This window comes from Fundulus heteroclitus, chromosome 3 (assembly GCF_011125445.2).
Source record: "Fundulus heteroclitus isolate FHET01 chromosome 3, MU-UCD_Fhet_4.1, whole genome shotgun sequence".
Lineage (NCBI taxonomy): Eukaryota > Metazoa > Chordata > Actinopteri > Cyprinodontiformes > Fundulidae > Fundulus > Fundulus heteroclitus.
Genome location: NC_046363.1, coordinates 15766480 through 15772689, shown reverse-complemented (window position 1 = coordinate 15772689; position 6210 = coordinate 15766480). Strand labels below are relative to the sequence as shown.

Here is a 6210-nt window from a genome sequence, read left to right as displayed (position 1 = left end):
GGGTGTATTAGGTCATATTCTGCTACTTCCTAAATTATAGAAATCATGAAAATATACTTTTATTTTGTTGTCTCGATGTCTAAGTGGGTAAGTTCACTCAAAGCTAAAGCTAGTTAACCTCTTAAGCCCAAAGGATTTCAGGAGCAATTTTCGCCTGAAATGACCTATGTGATTTAAATCAAGTACAGCTCCAAAGTCATAAAGTGGAAATATAAATAATAGTTTTTGTATGACACAAAGGCAATAAAGAATATTTTTCAGATGGAACCACTAATGCAAATATCACCATATCTGAGTTATAGGCGACTTAATCAAATTCCTTTCCAAAATAAACAGTATGAAACACCATGAAAACCCCTTTAAAAATGTAAGAGAAGCCTCAGACTTTATAGATCCACATCTTGAATACAACTGCATCGTCACTTCTCTTCTCATGTCGGATCACCCAGTTTGATGTCTCACACCAACTACCTTTATATATTGACTTGCATGGTAAACTTGACAAAGGTTTTACACTAGATGCCCTTCCTGATGCAAATCTGCATTTAGCTGGGCATGGGACTGTTCCAAAGTAGGACAATGTGTGGGGGGTTATAAATGCATTGCATCCCTTTTTCCTAGATAATTGGCAAATTTCCTTACTTGCGTTTTACAGTGCTTAAAAATATGTCCTATTTTAATGACTTTCCCCTGCGTTTGGCCAATGGACACTAAGTCAACACAAATTCTGGTCAGAGCCATAAATAGCAGCAGTCATACTGTGCATACTCTTCCAGTTCAGATTGCACTCTACAATGAGCCACTTATACTGCGAGGGAACACTAGCATGTTAAATCACTTCATCTGTAATTGCTTGCATTTACTTTTCCTTAGTAGGGCAAGCTGAAGAAGCTCTCCCGGGCCTAATGAAAGCTGCTGTTGCTGACCATGTTTCTGATGAAGAACTGGGGGTGGGGATTGGAGGAACAGGTTTGATGCTCATTTTTCACAAACAATTTTTTCATTTTTCTTCACAGGCAGACAGTTGGCATTAGATTAGGGGAGGCCTAACAGAGGCAGTGCTGCTAGCAAATTGTGTGGCTTGAAGGGCAAATGCCCTTCTGAATTTATCAACTTATGGCTCTATTGAGCTGCGAGGGATGGTGATGACCTTAAGATACCCTCCTAACATGATTTTACATGTACGTTGTCGTACATGTAAAATCACCGTAGATTACCATAGTCTACTAGTCCAAATAAAAAGTTTATATATTTTAATCAATCATAAGTACATGTGCTTTATTCGGCTAAACTGAATGCTGTATTTTTTTACATTAATATATAATGCCTTTATTATCATTGATATAGCATTGAGATTGCATGGATACTTTCAAGGCTTTCAACATGAATCTCTGCATTATAGTAGAATTTAACTTTTAGCTAGTTTATGGTTTACTATTATAATTTATAAAGACTAACAGCACACAATAAACCTTAGCTCTCTATTTCTGTTTTTATAACTTTGAAAGAATGAAGACATAGATGTAAACATTACATTGTTCTTTCAAAGTCTTTCAAACAATGCACATTTGTAACAATGACATGGAACATTATGCAAAGCATAATGCAAAGCAGATATAATGGCACCTTGATAGTAACCCATAACACTATAAAATGGACAATGCCTGACTTTGGCCTGGGGAAAGAGGACAAGAAGAGGGTATTGACGCACAATATTTCCAGAGAATTTCTGACACTGCTAGAAATTTGTTATAGATTGTCTTTGTTTTTTTTGGACACAAAACCAGCTTTTGTGACAGGATTTTGTGACTGTATGTTGCCCCTATAACTCCTCCCTGCTTCATTATAAATGGATTTACTGCAGTCAAGCCCATATAAATTACCTGTTGTCAGTGGTGGAAACAGCTAACCAAAAATGTACCTTTGCAAACCCATATTTGGTAAACAAAAATATTACCTTCACCCCCATTAAGCCGGGGATAAATAAGGAGGTTTGAGGAAGCTAACGCTAGCTTCTAACGGCTAACCAAAAGCTGTCACTCAGTCTGCGGCTCATGACAAACATGCACAGCACTGCATGTTTGAGGGATAGCTGACTTTTAAACTTTAACTTATACATGGCAGTGAAAGCATATAAGAAGAAAATTCCCTCCCAGGCAGCTGCTTTAAAAAAACTAAAAAAACAGTGCAGGTCGTGAAGCCACACCAGTGTTGCCAGTAATTGCGAGAAAAACAAGCATCCAGCTCTATTACTGTTACCTTGTAAACAGTATAAATGAACAAGCCCAAAGCCACTGATAATAATCGGGCCTAGCAACCTGACAGTGACGTAAATGGCAGATTGATTTCTTGCAGTGAACATTATCGAAACCCAATAAAATGGATGCTAACTGGTCTGCAAGCAATTTCTAAATTTAGATTAAACAATAATGTGATGAACAAAAAGTTAGCTTTGCAATGATCTGTTTTCATATTATACGACTGTGCCAAGCACTGCCTGTTTTCTGCCCCTCATATGCTCACTGCAGACAGAACAGTGCCAGATTATTGAAAGCTTTTTTGTGAATAGATGTCCACTGTTTCTTTTTGCCTCATTACTATGTCACGACCTAGATCTTGTTTCCTGCATTTCCCTGTCTTGCCTTCCCATGTCAAACATCTACAAACCTGATTTCTGGATGTTACCTTGATTTGTTCCAGGTTGATATGGCGTGACAGTGGTACAGGAGTTAGGGAGTTCTTCCTGTACCAGGCAGGTTGCTGGTTTGATCCCACGCTCTAACCGTCTTAGTTGTTGTGTCCTTGTCAATTACTGAATACTAAAATATAAAATCCCAAAGGGAAATTAAATGCTTGTGTAACTCAAATCGTGCAGGGTTCTTCAGTGAGTTGTTGTAGACGGTGATGGCTGCAGCCAGGATCTCTTGTACCAGTCTGTCCTACAGCTGATCTGGAGAGGCCTCTGACTAAAGACAGAGTACGTATCGATGCTCCATGCGGGATGCTCTTCTCCTTGGTCAGATTAAGTTTGAAGAGGTGCTGCAGAATCCCAGAGAGCTGTTCTGCACAAGCCTTCAGGACTCTGGGGTAGACACCATCAGGACCTGCAGCCTTATTCTGGTTCAATCTCTCCAGTTGCCTCTTTACTTGACTTCTAGAGACAGAAAAGTGGAGGGGGCAGCAAAGGGAGAATCACCATATTCTGCTGAGAAGGCATATGGCTGAGGCAGAACATAAGACATCTGATGCTTGGCTACGGGCAGGAGCGAAGGATGCCGAGTTTGTTCCTGAACTGAACCTGTTGAAGAATGTGTTCAGCTTATTGGCTCTGTCCAGATTTCCATCTATCTGATCCCCCTTCTGCTTGAAGCCTGTGATCGTCTTCATCACTGACCACACATCACTTATGATATTTTCATATTTTAAAGTACTGTAGTGCATTGAATAAACACGGTATTCCAACAGCTTCACCAACATTTATGCTGGATGGCCAGGAAGCGTCCACGATGGCCGGGTTTTGAAGACTTCCAATGTTTATTGCCTGGCAGAGAGGGGGGAGCTTTTTCCACCAGTAAGCGTTTACTAGTGAGTGACGGAAGACTTGGTGATACAATTGTGTTCATGATGTATTGTTGACTAGTGTATTTTCCAAATTTTAGAACACTGAAGAGATAATGGGTATTCAAGTGCCAATCATGCTGCTTGGTGACCCTGCTTACGCCCTTCGAAGCTGGCTGCTCAAAGGATATTCGGACACAGGAGCACTGACAGTTGAGCAACGATGCTTCAACGAATGCCACAGCAGAGCCAGGATGACAGTGGAGTGCGCCTTTGGTCGGCTGAAGGGCCAGTGGAGATGCCTTGTTAAACGCCTAGATGTGGACATCTCTGCTGTTACCAATGTCATAAGTGCATGTTGCACACTCCACAACATGTGTGAAATGCATGGTGAGGCCTACGAGGAACCTGGTGCACCTGTTCCTCCCATTGAAAGATGGGCAGAAGGAGGTGATGTAGCAGATGTGCAGCCCGCAAGAGTCAGAGAAGCACTCACTCAGTTTTTCAGTAACCAACGTTGAACTACCAACATTTTTATTTTTGGTGGTCCACTGTTTATACACATGTTCAATCATTTTTGTTCAATACAGAAAAATAAAGTTTTCAACAACATTACCTGTTTTTACAGGTAAAATAGTATGGCTCTAGTAGTGCAATTTTTTTATCAACTTTAACAGCTTTTAACAATGTTTTCGAATACAAAAATAGAGCAATCCATATGAAAAAATATTGGACCTTAAATTCAAGTAGTAACTAATAAAGTAAACTTAACCATTCATTGCAACTGCAGTATTTAAATTAAAATGCAGATCAGCATCCTTCAAAACAAAAATCAGGACTTTTCAAAAGTGTTTACATTTCATCCTCATCTTGAGACTGGAAGGCAGGAGGATAATCATGAGCATTAACTAGTGTTTCGCAAAAGGATTGAGTGACATGTGAATGTGGATGAGCATCGTTGAACAGCAGTGGTTGATTTAAATCCTGAAGAAAGGACAGAGGCTTGATGTTGGATGGACCCGAAGCTACAGGAAACGGTGAGGGAAGAGTAGGAGGTTCTCTTGGGCTGTAAGGCTGTGAAGGCTGCATTGAAGCCTGGTAAAACAGTGGCTGAGGACGGTGGCTTGATCTCTCTAAGAACTGGGACAGCATGGAGAACATTTTACGTTCATGCTCATGCTGAGCTGCTTGCACTTTTAATAAAAGATCAGTGTCTTAATTTTTTAGGGCACTGCCAATTTTGTCAACAAAGACCTCCAGTGTTGTCTCCAGCTTTGACTTTGTTTTTCTCTTATTAGCAGATCTTGCTGTATTAAGAAAAATAATAGAACAACCATTGCACATTGTTATTTTTCTGTAAGACTAAGAGAATTTAAAACTGTGATAGAATTAAACTATTTTCTTTGTTTATGGTAATAGCAAGTGTAGTTTATGGACCTTTACAATAAATAAAGGAATTTCAGGAAGCAAGCAGAAAACATTTCCTCAACAAATAATGCACAAAATGACTATGTTTTATACAGTAGTAGGTATGTTTGGGTAAACTGACAAAATATAGAGACTTTCTTACAGCCAGTGGATGTAGATGGTGTACTGCTGTTAAAGCTTGTATCATCAGTTCTTGGTGTAGAACTTTCCTCTGAGGTTGAGGCAGGAGTTGAAGGTGAGGCAAGCGTCCCATCACCTACATACAAATGAAAATAGGTCACACGTCATCACGTTATGTCACAGCTGATTATTGCGTTATATGTAAATAACCCACCTGTATCACCGCTGCCGGTGCTGCCTGTGTTTGCGGCAGGACCTGGGCTCCTCTCCTCAGGCTCCTCTCCGGCAAAGCAGCTATCCACCAGGTATAGTGGTTGAACACCCGGCCGTACAGACACAGGTCGCATTTGAAAAGATCAGATACGTATCGGATTCAGGACCACATATCCAAGTGGCTTGGGTCGCATTTGAAAAAATCTGATCTGTGTCGTTCAGACTGTTATAAAAAGATCAGATACAGGTCGCATATGGGCAAAAAAATCTGAATTGGGTCACTTCAAGCTACAGTGTGAATGTAGCCTTAAAGAGCACTGTGTTGTGCAATTATACACTGTTTAAAGTTATTTAATGTTTATTAAATAACCCTCTGTCTGTTAAGTATTGTCTGGTGACGATCAGCTTTAAGCTCATATCAAGACAATGGTTGAAAGGGATGAATTCGAGCACTAGCGATCTTTTAAGAGCAAAACCTGCACACACATAGAATAAAGGAGTGACAACTTCTTTTCAATTCCAAGAATTTAATAACAGAAATAAAAACAAAACAAACAAAAGACAAAACAAAAGTGGTTGTTCATAATCAGAGTAATTCAGTGAATCCCTGTTCACCGCAGATCTGATAAAAGAAAAACATGGAGTGGAGTTAAGAACCGGAACCGGGGCCTCGGGGGTTCCGGGGTGTGTGCCCCTTGGGGTCTGGGCCGGCGTGCGCCCGGGTGTCTGCCCCTGCACGGGGCCTCTGGTGCGCTGGGGGGCCTCGGGGCCTATTGAGGTGGTAGGGGGGCATGGTCATTAACATCTCAGGGCAGATGCTCTTCCCTTTCTTTGGGTTGGCACTCTGCTAGTGGGGCCCCCTGTCCCGGTCCTGGTCCGTGTAGTCTCTCG

The 6210-nt window shown here is 41.0% G+C and overlaps 1 long non-coding RNA gene across 1 annotated transcript; it reads right to left on the bottom strand.

Annotated features, from left to right (window-relative positions):
* Window positions 1-4847: 4847 nt before the first annotated feature.
* Window positions 4848-5360, bottom strand: LOC118557778. The gene is made up of 3 exons (XR_004927996.1): window positions 5321-5360; window positions 5129-5242; window positions 4848-4865 (listed from the first exon to the last, which is right to left on the bottom strand). It is a non-coding gene; the product is annotated as an uncharacterized LOC118557778 (long non-coding RNA).
* Between the last annotated feature and the right edge of the window lie 850 nt (window positions 5361-6210).